The sequence below is a fragment of the Rhinatrema bivittatum genome, chromosome 9, assembly GCF_901001135.1.
Source record: "Rhinatrema bivittatum chromosome 9, aRhiBiv1.1, whole genome shotgun sequence".
In the NCBI taxonomy this organism is placed as follows: domain Eukaryota; kingdom Metazoa; phylum Chordata; class Amphibia; order Gymnophiona; family Rhinatrematidae; genus Rhinatrema; species Rhinatrema bivittatum.
In genome coordinates this window covers 146,066,972-146,079,825 of record NC_042623.1, presented here as the reverse complement: position 1 = coordinate 146,079,825, position 12,854 = coordinate 146,066,972, and the positions used below count along the sequence as shown (strand labels likewise).

General features: G+C 44.6%; 1 long non-coding RNA gene across 1 annotated transcript in view; it reads left to right on the top strand.

Annotated features, from left to right (window-relative positions):
• Positions 1–2,756, top strand: part of LOC115098512 — a 54,534-nt gene extending 51,778 nt beyond the window's left edge. The window contains exon 3 of the long non-coding RNA XR_003858540.1: positions 2,674–2,756. This is a non-coding gene — a long non-coding RNA (uncharacterized LOC115098512). The remainder of the gene's footprint in view (positions 1–2,673) is intronic.
• The last annotated feature ends 10,098 nt before the right edge of the window (positions 2,757–12,854 follow it).

Genomic DNA, 12,854 nt, shown 5'->3' with positions numbered 1-12,854 from the left:
GAGCCCTCCACGGGCCTGCAGGCCCTCCAGCGCATCTCTCCCTGCTCGGGAGAGATTCCGGCGAGGCTGGCCCCACCTCCTACACGCGCGCACGCGAGGAGGAGTCCCATTTAAAGGGGCCAGCGTGGGAAACCTTCAAGCCAGCCCTGGATGACGTCAGATGCCCTCAGGGTATTTAAACCCTGCATCTGGACTCCCGCAGTGCCTTGCATCGAGGTTCCTCAGGTTTCCTGACTTGCTAGTTGCTGCGAATTCTTGGCCTGCCACTGTCTCCGACCCGGCTTGCTTCCTGACTTGTCTCCTGCTTCCGTTCCTTGGTTTTGGCATCAACGTCTGACTTCTGGCTTCCGACCCGGCTCTGTCCACGACTCCGTCTTCTGCTTCATCCCTGGCTTTGGTTCGGATCTCTGACTCCTGGCTTCTGACCCAGCTTCGCTCCTGGACTCTGACTTCGGCTTCTTCCTCACCTCAGGTATCCGGTACTTGCTGGCTCAGAGGATTCTCCTAAGTCCCAGTGGCCTAGGCTCTCATGGGCTCCTCCTGGGGGAGCCACGGGCTGCCGAGGGTGAAGTCTCTTCAGCCGCTGCCTGAGTCTTTGGTCGCATAGGACTCCACCTAAGTCCAAGAGGTCCGGGTTCCTACAGGCTCCTCCTGGGGGGACCTCAGACTTCCCGTGATGAAGCCTCTTCTGAGTCTCTGCCGAGCCGCCTCCCAGCTGGGACACCTGCTGTGGTCTTCCATAGCATACCATCCACTGTCCCAAACGGCCCAAGGGTCCACGATCGTAACAGTCTCAACATAAATACTAAGGGTGTGCAGTGTTTTTGTAGCATGTTGTTTTTGCTTCAAGTTGTTTATGCTTGATTTCATTTTTTTAATTGTTTGTTGGGCTTTTGTTCATTTTTCTTTAATTTCATGGTTAATGCACACTAAGTTCTGTTATGCACACTAACACCAACTTAAAAAAATAACACAATTTTGGTGGTTTTCTTTTCATTTTGTAGTACCAATGAAATGAAACGAAATAGACAATGTTGTTGACATGTCATTGACTTTGTCTATTTTGTTTTAAGCGAATGCACTTTCCTAATAAATATTCCACATATCACAGAAATGACATCAGCAACACTTAAATTCACAGAACTCAAGATCATGGTGTACTGCTGCTTTATACTGTATAGGCTCCCCTAGAACATTTCTCAAGTTACCTTAGAGGGTGCCCGCTGGAATTCCAGAGCCCACCTACTTATAGGAATTTAAGGATGAATGCAAAATGAGGGTAAAATGAACCCAACAGACACTGCAGCTCCTGCACCAAATTAGTAAAACAGTAATGTGTTTATTAGTTACCATATAAAGGATACTAGAAGTACACAGTGCACCTATGCCTAGCTATACTCATAGGATTATCTCTCACTATTCTGCTGAAGTCCTTCTACCCCGGCCACACGTGAAGTCTTCCAGGTCTGTTTCTCTGTTCTGGAGAGGGAAAAGTTGTCATCTCTAATGATACACTTTCCTGCTGTTATATTGTGGGAGTCAGAAGACATTTTGTTGCCCAAAAGGTTTCTTCATTTATTCTGGCTTTTAGACCTTGGACCAAGATATCCTTCTTCCCACTGGTTTATTCCTGGCTGCAGTGACTGCTTGTCTTTTCATGATGGGGTCACCTGGAGACTAGTTCTTTTTCTTTTTTTTAGTGCAAATATCTTTATTGCGTTTTTATAGAAGAAAGACGTAGAAAGGAACAGAGCTTCTGAAATGAACACGTAATAGAAATAAAGTCTTAATATAAAGGAGAGAGTGGTTCTTCTTGTTGGTCAGGCTGTAGTGTGGGCACTACTACTGGATAAACGGGTGACCTGGCCTGCAGAATATCTTCTGCTCTCCTGATGCAATCACCTTTGTGGTCCTGGAGGGGTGTCATGGCAACAGTCAAGGGGTGCTTCACTGCTTATCAGTGAAGTCAGTTTGCCTTGTGACATAGGTTGTTTGCTTGAAGATACATGGAAAGAACATTAAAATTGTCTTTTATGTCTACTGATTTCTATCCTTACTTATAGCTTGTACAGGTCTGATCTAGGTAGCCATAGTGCTTGGACACTGAATTTCTTATGCAATATTTTCTCTCTAATACTACAGGTTCACATTCACCCAAGCACTAATCATAACACTTTGATCTAAGATAAACTACATTTTAGTGATGTAGGATAAATATAGGATATTTTCCAATTATTGCGGCGGCTACTACCCCTAACGAATCAAGCTAGATATTTCACTTGGATGCAGCTCCATCACTGCTCTCTACATTAAAGGTGGGGGTGGAAGGGAAATAGAACCAAGAGCTAAGAGAAACAGATAAGTATGAGAGAAAATATGTGTGAAGCTTGCTGGGCAGACTAGATGGGCCATTTGGTCTTCTTCTGCCGTCATTTCTATGTTTCTATGTTAATTATTTAAATTGTGCTAACTTACAAGTGAATCTGTCTAAGATAAAAAAAAAATAGTGTAACAGTGAGATTTAATGTTTTTTGCATCCTAAACTACAAAGCTAAATGTTTCTATTTATAATTAATAATATAGGACCACAATGATTCTGTTTCTGTACAGCAAAGGTCATTTTAATAAATGAATCCTTTCTAAATTGTTGATATCTTGAATTCTGTCTTACAGAAGCATCCCATGCCCTGAAAACTGTGATTAGGGTCTCCATAGAAGAAATGAAACAGTTTAATATTTGTTTAATCTTCATCAGGTAAGTCTGAAGTCAGACTGAAGTAAATTTAAAACTGAAAAAAAATCAGCTATCTTTGATTATCTTAGAACATACTATTTTGAATTTTATTTGTAGAGATTAAATGAAGAATATGTTGCATCTTCACCCTGATAAATTAGAAGAAATTAATATGACCAGCAGGCTTTGTAGCATTGTACAATGCATTGGCGGAAGGTGTTGGGGAGGTCCATGGAAAAAACACTGACAAAATTCATTTACAAATTTTCCTCAAGGCTTCAAGTGAACCAGAACATCTTTGCTTTCCATTACAGTCTAATCATATATTAAATGAAAAATAATCCTTGGGACATAAAAGAGACAATAAGATTTTTTTTTCCTTTTTTTGCAGTTCATGAGATCTTACTTTTAAACAAGAACTAGGAAGGGAAAAGATAGCTTTCATCTATCTAGTGTACATAGCACTGAGGTTACCAAGATATTATATCAATAAATACCAAATAAGCTTAAAAGCATATCTAGAGGTATCTCTGAAATGATAGAGTTATCATTTCACAATAGGTTTGGAAGAAAGCGTTGCAATGCAAAACTGAGCATGAGATGCTTTTGTTAGATCCCATTATTTAATTAAATTGCAATAAGGTTATTGTTGAATGTTAATTTAATTCTTATTAGAGGCACTTAAAATGCTACTGATGCATGTCCAGGAAATCTATTACCTTATTATGAAATGCATCCATGAATTTTATGATCAAGTGCTTCATAATTATTTTTATATGATAGAACTGTTAATAAAGTGCTGTGCAGCCCATTGCTATCCCTTGACATTGCATGGGGACACATTGTAAATAATATTATATATGGGTTATATAAACTGAAAATTTAGTGGTTTATTTTTCAGGCAATTAAGTGTATTTGGTGGGTAGTAAAAGAGGTGTTTATCAGTGTTTTCATAACACAAATAAACATCTTTGGCACAGTTTTAGGTAGATTCAGTTTATTGTGAAATTTGTATATTCTGTGTGTTGCAATATGTGTATGTGGCTAAGATGGGGATGGCAGGCAGGGGCAGATTGGCCTATCGGGACTTTGGGCATGCCCAGGTGGGCCGGTCACCCCAATCACATGATAGCTGTTGGTCGCCGCGAATACCAGGCATGTGGCTGCAGACACTTCCAGTACAGAATCGCGGTGACCAACAGCAGCCATGTGACATTTCTCAGAGAGCAAGAGTCTCCCCCAAGGCCCTCCGCTTAATGCTGCTTTTGTATTTTCCCCGTGGCAGCAGCCCCGGTTCCATGGGCCTACTCGCCGCATGTCCTGTCTCCCATCATCACCATGGCAGCGGGAAACACTTCTACCACCTCCATTCGTGCCTGCCCCACTTCCATTTTTGCTGACAGGAGGCAGCCAGCACACTTCCTGCTGCTGCCTCACTGCAGGCTGAATGCCTGCCTCCCAGCTCCCCTAGTTTCCCTCTGTGGCAGGCTCTTTTCATTCTCCTGCCGCAGCAAAAAAACATATAAAATCAAACAGCTTCAGGGCTTAAGTGGCTTAACATACCTTGGGCCTTCCCACACCAAATGGCCACCCCCTCTCTCAAAAGCCCACTCAGACTCTCCTCTCTTGGGCCCTGCCTAGATTTTCCCTGACCACCAATGAAAGTAGAAATGTTTGTTTTACTTATTCACAGACAGAGGGGTAGAAAAGTGAACATAAGTGAGCATGACTGAATGTATGAGGCAGTGAGGGTATGTATGTCAGCATGTGTCAGTTAGCATGTGTGCAAGGGAGAGAATGACAGCATGTGTGAGTGTGCATAATTCTGAGCATGTGTATGAATGTGACTGGACGGATGAGTCAGAGTTTCGGTGTCAGTGAACATGTGTGAGTGTGACAGGGCAAGTGTGTCAGTGAGCATGTCTGTGAGGGAGAGTGAATGAGTTAGCACGTGTGTGAAAGCATGCATAAGGCCGAGAGTGAGAGCATGTGTGTCAGAGCAAACAAGCACATCAATGAGAGAGGGAGATTGTGTGTGTGTGCATGAGTGGAATTAAAAGTTTCCAGGTATGGAGAACAGGGGATTTTTTTTCTATCCTTATTAGTTTAAATTACTGGATATTATTTGGGGTCTGCTGTTTTTTAAATATTTTATTGGTGTTAGGGAAATTTTCAAAAATGTGTATATGAGATAAAATACTGGATGCTAGGGATGTGCAGAGGGATGCCATATGTTGCATTCAGGATTCGTATTCATCGGGGGGGGGGGGGGGGGGCAGATACGTTGCATTTGGCAAGGGGGGCCCCCGATACATACATGCGTTAATTCTTATTAATTTCCGGGATAAAATTGACTTAAATACAACCCCCCACCCTCCTGACGCCCCCCAAGACTTACCAAAACTCCCTGGTGGTCCAGCGGGGAGTCCGGGAGCCATCTACTGCACTCACACCCTCGGCTGCCGGTATTCAAAATGGCACCAATAGCCTTTGACCTTCTATGTCACAGGGGCTACCGGTGCCATTGGTCAGCCCCTGTCACATGGAGCAATGGATGGCCGGCGCTGGCAGCCGAGGGTGTGAATGCAGGAGATGGCTCCCGGACCCCCCACTGGACCACCAGGGATTTTTGTTAAGTCTTGGGGGGGTCAGGAGGGTGGGGGGGGGGGGGAGGTTGTAGTTAATTCAATTTTAGCCGGGAAACGAATAAGAATTAATGCATTAACGTATCAGGGGCCCCCCTTGCCGAATGCAACGTATCTGCCCCCCGACGAATACAAATTCCGAATGTAACATATGGCGTCCCTCTGCACATCCCTAATGTGCGGTGCTGGTGATGTTTACTGTCAGGTGACAGGGCTGAGCTCTGAGAGGGGCAGCTAGCTGTGGAACCTGTGGGTCTCCTGAAGAGTGGGAGTGCTGAGAAGGGTTGCAAATGGGAAAGGGAGGGGCTGCTGCAGGCTGGGGAAGGGCTGGCAGCAAGCAATGCTGGGGTGCAAAGGGGGGGGGGGGCATTCACTGTGTGAGCACATGAGGAGCAGTACCACAACAGCAGAGTGTGTATATGCCTGAGAAAGAGACTGTGTGAGTGTGTGCGTCTTTGACACCAAGATGCACACACTCTTTCTTGCTGTCACTGGGTGTGTCTTTGTGTCTGAGAGCAAGAGAGTGTGTGTCTTTGTGACAGACACCCACACTCTGTCAGTATGTGTGTGTTATTATGTATGTGTCAATACATTTTCCTCAATCTGAAAATATGTCTGAGTAACTGAGCATGTGTGTGTGTGCCTGACATTGATTGGCAGTGTGGTTCATTACTTGGCAATTGGTTCAAGAGCTGATTGATTGACAAGAGACTAACTACTGTACTAGGATATCTATTTATATATAAGAGATGTATACAAACTTGTGGGGGGACCCAACCAATTGAACAGATGTAAGGGGAACTACAGCTCTGTTTGTTCATCCCTGTTCAAGGGCGTCCACTTCTTATGTAGGAAAATTGTAAAATTTTATTATAGAGATTTTTTGACTCAGTTCTGCTAGGCTCCAGGTCACATGACGTCTTTCTAAAGGGCCAGCTGTTGAAATATGCACTGCAAAGAAAGTATATAAGGGATTCAGGTATCCTGTGGTCCAGTTTTGAAAAAAAATCCCCCAGGCTGCTATTTCCCTGCAATCTGCCCCTGGTGGCAGGGTTGTATGTGGCTCACATGGATGGATGTGAGGGTGGCAGTGTGTGTGGCTGGGGGTGGCAGGATATGTGTGGGTATGTGTGGCAGTATGTGTGCAGCAATGAGGAGTGGCAGTGTGTGTGGCTGACAGAGTGAGAAATATGACTGAAGTGTGGCAGGGGGCTGTATATGGCTATGGGAGTAGTGGGATATATGTGGTTAGGGTGGTTAGGGGGATGACTGCTGTGTGGCTGAGTTGCTCCCTCCGTATTGCACTCCTCTCCCCTCCTAATTTCATTCCCTTTCCCCCTGCCTCTCCTCCTTTCCCTTCCCATTGCTCGCCCCCTCTGCTCATACTTCTGATACACTCCTTCTTCAACCCACAGGTTGAGCTCTCTGCTGGCCCATTCTCCTTGCAGCACATATTCTTTATCTAGCAGGGCTGGGGATCTCTGCCAGCCTTCTTCTCTCAGGGTGCATCTTCTTTGATCAGGCTTGGGCTCTCCACTGGCCTGCTTTTCACATGGTGTGTCTTCTTTGGCCAGCAGTGCTTGGCTTCAATGACAGCCCATTCCTTCGGCCAGCAGGGTCTAGACTCCGTACCAGCTCAATTCTCCAGCCCTCTCCTCCTTCCGCTAATAGAGTTTATGCTCTATGCTGGGCTATTCCTTCAGTGCACTCTCCTTTCAGTCAGCAGGGTTTTGACTTCCTGCCAGCCTGCTCCTCTTGCTGCACTACTTCTCTTTTTCCTGTGCTGGCAGGACTTGGATAGTCCACCAGCACACTCCAGGGAATTGCTTTGGTGCTGCTCATGCGCCTCTTCTTGACTCACAGTGGATGGATGACATCATCAGAGTTCTGCAAGGCCGTTTCATTTTTGGGTTTTTTTTTGTTATACCTAAAAACCCCAATTTCCCCATCGGGGGTTCTTTTATTTGGATTTTTCAGTTTTATCTGAAAATCAGATGCCCTAATTATACATTTTACACTATTCAGGTAATAAATTATGGCGGAACTTCCCTTGATGCTTCTGAATAAAAATACTGTATACATCAACTTGAAGAAATACTGTGATGTCAGTCTTCTGTGGGTTGCCCAGGAATGAGCAGCCTAACATCTGGAGAGGCAAATCCAGGCATCTGGCGGTAAAAGGTCTTCTCAATCCCAACCATCTTTCTCTCAGGCTGATTCCTCAGGTGCTAGTGGCTGGCGAGACATGAGAAATGGAGGTAGCCCCCAAAACAAAAAGGAGTGAGAAGACTGGAGCAGAGCGGGGAACTGGAGCACACCAGGAAACCAGGAACACAAAAGAGGTCAAGCAGGAACATGGAAGACAGAAACTAGAGATGAAGAAGTCTTCTGGATTGGGAGCTGTTCAAGATGGTGCCCTGACTAGACGTGTAGACTCTGAGCTCCTGCGTTTCCTCTCTTTTCCTTTGCCTTTTCTTGTTTTTTCTTTTCCCTTGATGCTACGGGGAAGAAGAAAGGGGCTGTTAGAACTTACCCCTCTACAGGAGCTACTCAGCAGACCACCATGCCCAAGTTTACACCCGCACTACCATCGCCGATATCGACCATTGACTTGGCTGGTGGAGCTCCCAGCCTGTCGATTGCTGGCTATGTGTGACGCAATGTCATTTGATAATGTCCCATTATGAAATGACACATTGCAACATGCATATTTCCGCCTGATGAAGCCACGGCGAAACACCGTCGCATGACAGGAAACAAAGGAATTGTGAAAACAAATGCAAACAGCCTATTTCATGCCACTATTACTTATTAATTCTTTTTTTTTTATTCTTTATTTATAATATTTTTTGATTTTACAAAGCAAACAAACATTTGTAGCAGAAATTCCAGGTGATTTACATGTAATCCTTAACTATGTATCCAGAAAAAGAGGATTCCTCATTAAGATACACAATACACAATTTCTCTTTAAAGTGTAAATTCACATATTGATCCCATTATTAATACCTCATATTAATATTCGGTAAATAACTTTTTACTTTTACTGTCAATTATTCTAATTAGTGAAGGCTAATTAGAATAATTGTGAAGGCTAATTAAATGAGTTAATATAAGTAAAAACTCATCTCCAAGAAAACAAAATGGACAAGCATAGCATACCTGGTTTAATTCTAACTTTACAACACAGGGGTTGATGTACTGGGTTTCTTTGAATCTGTAAAGACCCTTAGTTGATAAGGGTAAAGAAACTAAAACATTTGTCTCTCTTTTCTACAATGCACTTACATGGAAAGCGTAACAAGAATGAAAACCCCAGGGCAACAACTTCTTGACGGAGTGCTAAGGAACTTTTCTGTCTCACTTGCGTCACTAATGCCAAATCAGGAAAAATTTTTATTATTATGTCTAGGAATTTTATTGGGTATTTCCTAAAGTAAACTTTCATTATTTTATTTATATCATAGGTAGAAATTAGAGAAACCAACAGCGTACCCCTGTCTAATACTTCCAAATCGGAATTGTCCAGGAAAGTTGTCAAATCATTTTGGATTTGCATGTTGGTTTCTCTATTCAAATTTCTAGATCTTGGCAAGAAATAACAGGTATTAATAGCAGGCATATCATCGTTTGAAAAACCCAGTCCTTCTTGAAGAAATCTTTTTTAAAGTTGTAAATGGGATTTCTCCTAAGATTCTTGAAAAGTTCAAGAACATAAGAACATAAGAAATTGCCATGCTGGGTCAGACCAAGGATCCATCAAGCCCAGCATCCTGTTTCCAACAGAGGCCAAACCAGGCCACAAGATCCTGGCAATTACCCAATCACTAAGAAGATTCCATGCTACTGATGCAATTAATAGCAGTGGCTATTCCCTAACGGGCGGATTTTAAATGCCCTGCCCGCGTAAATCCAGCCGGATTTACGTGAGCAGGGCCTCCGCGCGCCGGTGCGCCTATTTTGCATAGGCCGCCGGCGTGCGCAGAGCCCCGGGACGTGCGTAAGTCCCGGGGCTTTTTAAAAGGGGCGTGTCGGGGGCGTGTCGGGGGCATCGCCAAATGCCGTGGTGTTTTGGGGGCGTGATGCTGCGTTTGGGGGCGGGCCCGGGGGTGTGGCGCCGGCCCGGGGGCGTTCCGGGGGCGTAGCCGCGCCCTCCGGAACAGCCCCCGGGTCGGGAAGGGAGGGGAAGGTGAGGAGAGGGCGAAAGAAATTTCCCTCCGAGGCCACTCTGATTTCGGAGCGGCCACGGAGAGAACGGAGGCAGGCTCAGCGGCTCGGCGCATGCAGGCTGCCCAAAATCGGCAGCCTTGCACGCGCCGATCCCGGATTTTATAAGATACGCGCGGCTACACGCGTATCTTATAAAATCCAGCGTACTTTTGTTTGCGCCTGGTGCGCGAACAAAAGTACGCGATCGTGCTATTTTTTAAAATCTACCCCTAAGTAAACTTGATTAATAGCAGTTAATGGACTTCTCTTCCAAGAATTATCCAAACCTTTTTTGAACCCAGCTACACTATCTGCACTAACCTCATCTTCTGGCAACAAATTTGAGAGCTTTATTGTGCGTTGAGTGAAAAATAATTTTCTCCGATTAGTCTTAAATGTGCTACTTGCTAACTTCATGGAATGCCCCCTAGTCCTTCTATTATTCGAAAGTGTAAATAACCAATTCACATCTACTCGTTCAAGACCTCTCATGATCTTAAAGACCTCTATCATATCCCCCCTCAGCTGTCTCTTCTCCAAGCTGAACAGCCCTAACCTCTGCAGCTTTTCCTCATAGGGGAGCTGTTCCATCCCCTTTATCATTTTGGTTGCCCTTCTATGTACCTTCTCCATCGCAACTATATCTTTTTTGAGATGCAGCGACCAGAATTGTAAACAGAATTCAAGGTGCGGTCTCACCATGGAGTGATATAGAGGCATTATGACATTTTCCGTTTTATTAACCATTCCCTTCCTAATAATTCCTAACATTCTGTTTGCTTTTTTGACTGCTGCAGCACACTGAGCCAACGATTTTAAAGTATTTATGTACTATGATGCCTACATCTTTTTCCTGGGTGGTGGCTCCTAATATGGAACCTAACATCATGTAATTAAGCAAGGGTTATTTACTTATTTATTAATTTATTTAACATGTTATATACCAACATTCATTGGGAACATCACATCGGTTTCCAAATAACAAATAATGCAGTGTAACAAGGCTTTTATTTTTCCCTATATGCAACATCTTGCACTTGTCCACATTAAATTTCATCTGACATTTGGATGCCCAATCTTCCAGTCTTGCAAGGTCTTCCTGTAATATATCACAATACGCTTGTGATTTAACTACTCTGAATAATTTTGTATCATCCACAAATCTGGTAACCTCACTCGTCGTATTCCTTTCCAGATCATTTATATATATATATTGCAAAGCACCGGTCCAAGTACAGATCCCTGAGGCATTCCACTATTTACCTTTTTCCACTGAGAAAATTGAGCATTTAATCCTATTCTCTGTTTCCTGTCTTTTAACCAGGTTGTAATCCACGAAAGGACATGGCCTCCTATCCCATGACTTTTTAGTTTTCTTAGAAGCCTCTCATGAGGGACTTTGTCAGAAGCCTTCTGAATATCCAAATACACTACATCTACTGGTTCACCTTTATCCACATGTTTATTAACCCCTTCAAAAAAATGAAGCAGATTTGTTAGGCAAGACTTCCCTTGGCTAAATCCATGTTAACTGTGTTCCATTAAACCATGTCTTTCTATATGCTCTACGATTTTGATCTTGAGAATAGTTTCCACTATTTTGCCCGGCACTGAAGTCAGGCTTACCGGTCTATAGTTAACCGTATCGCCCCTGGAGCATTTTTTAAATATTGGGGTAACAGTCTTCACATACAATGGATGATTTTAATGGCAGGTTACATATTTTAACTAATAGATCATAAATTTCATTTTTGAGTTCCTTCAGTACCCTAGATTCTAGAATGGAACTCAAGCAACAGAACCAAGGTGGACTACCTGCAGATTAGCGGTGAAGAGTGGGTTTAGGTCACAGGGGAACCTGTGGCCCCTTTCTTTTAGTGCACCCGCTAGAGTGTGCCGGGGGAAAGAACATCTCTTTTTCTTCTCTTATCCTTTAGGGAGGTAGGGCAGCTTTTGGCTGCCCCGCCCCCTTCCTGGGTCTTGAAAATTTCCCTTCTCTGCCTCCATCAGCTTCAAATGGTCTCTCCCACCAGGCAGTGAGGTCATAATGACAGCAAGAGGCTTATAAAAGGCAGAGCTGCCTGGGCTCAGTGGCGTTTCACAGGATGGCAGCAAGCAGTGAGCATTTCTGCTGGCTTTGGCTCTCAGAAGACTGAAGGACCAGAAGATTCTAGAATGGAACTCAAGCAACAGACTACCTGCAGGTAAGTGGTGTAGTAGTGAAGAATGGGTTTAGGTCACAGGGGAACCTGTGGCCTCTTTCTTTTAGTGCCCACTCTAGTGTGTGCCGGGGGGGGGAAGAAAATCCCTTTTTGTTCTCTTTTCCTTTAGGGAGGTGGGGCAGCCTTTGGCTGCCCTGCCCCCTTCCTAGGTCTTGAAAATAAGTCCCCCCTCTGCCTCCAATAGTCTCATCCTCTGCCTCCATCAGCCTCAAATGGTTTCTCCCAGCAGCCAGTGAGGTCATAATGACAGCAGGAGGCTTATAAAACAGAAGGCTGAAGGACCTGAAGATTCTAGAATGGAACTCAAGCAACAGAACCAAGGTGGACTACCTGCAGGTAAGTGGTGAAGAGTGGGTTTAGGTCACAGGGGAACCTATGGCCTCCTTCTTTTAGTCCCCCGCTAGAGTGTGCCGGGGGGAAAGAAAATCCCTTTTTCTCTTTTCCTTTAGGGAGGTGGGGCAGCCTTTGGCTTGAATATAAGTCCTTCCTCCATCAGTCTCCTCTTTTGCCTCCCTCAGCCTCAAATGTTCTCTCCCAACAGCCAGTGAGGTCATAATGACAGCAGGAGGTTTATAAAAGGCAGAGTTGACTGGGCTCAGTGGCATTTCTCAGGAGAGCAGCAAGCAGTGAGCATCTCTGCTGGCTTTGGCTTTCAGAAGACTGAAGGACCTGAAGATTCTAGAATGGAACTCAAGCAAGGTGGACTACCTGCAGGTAAGTGGTGTAGTGGTGAAGAGTGGGTTTAGGTCACAGGGGAACCTGAGGCCTCTTTCTTTTAGTGCCCCTGATAGAGTGTGCCGGAGGGAAAGAAAATCCCTTTTTGTTCTCTTTTCCTTTAGGGAGGTGGGGCAGCCTTTGGCTGTCCCGCCCCCTTCCTGGGTCTTGAAAATAAGTCCCTCCTCTGCCTGAATCAGTCTCCTCCTCTGCCTACATCAGCCTCAAATGGTCTCTCCCAGCAGCCAGTGAGGTCATAATGACAGCAGGAGGCTTATAAAAGGCAGAGCTGCCTGGGCTCAGTGGCATTTCACAGGACGGCAGTGAGCA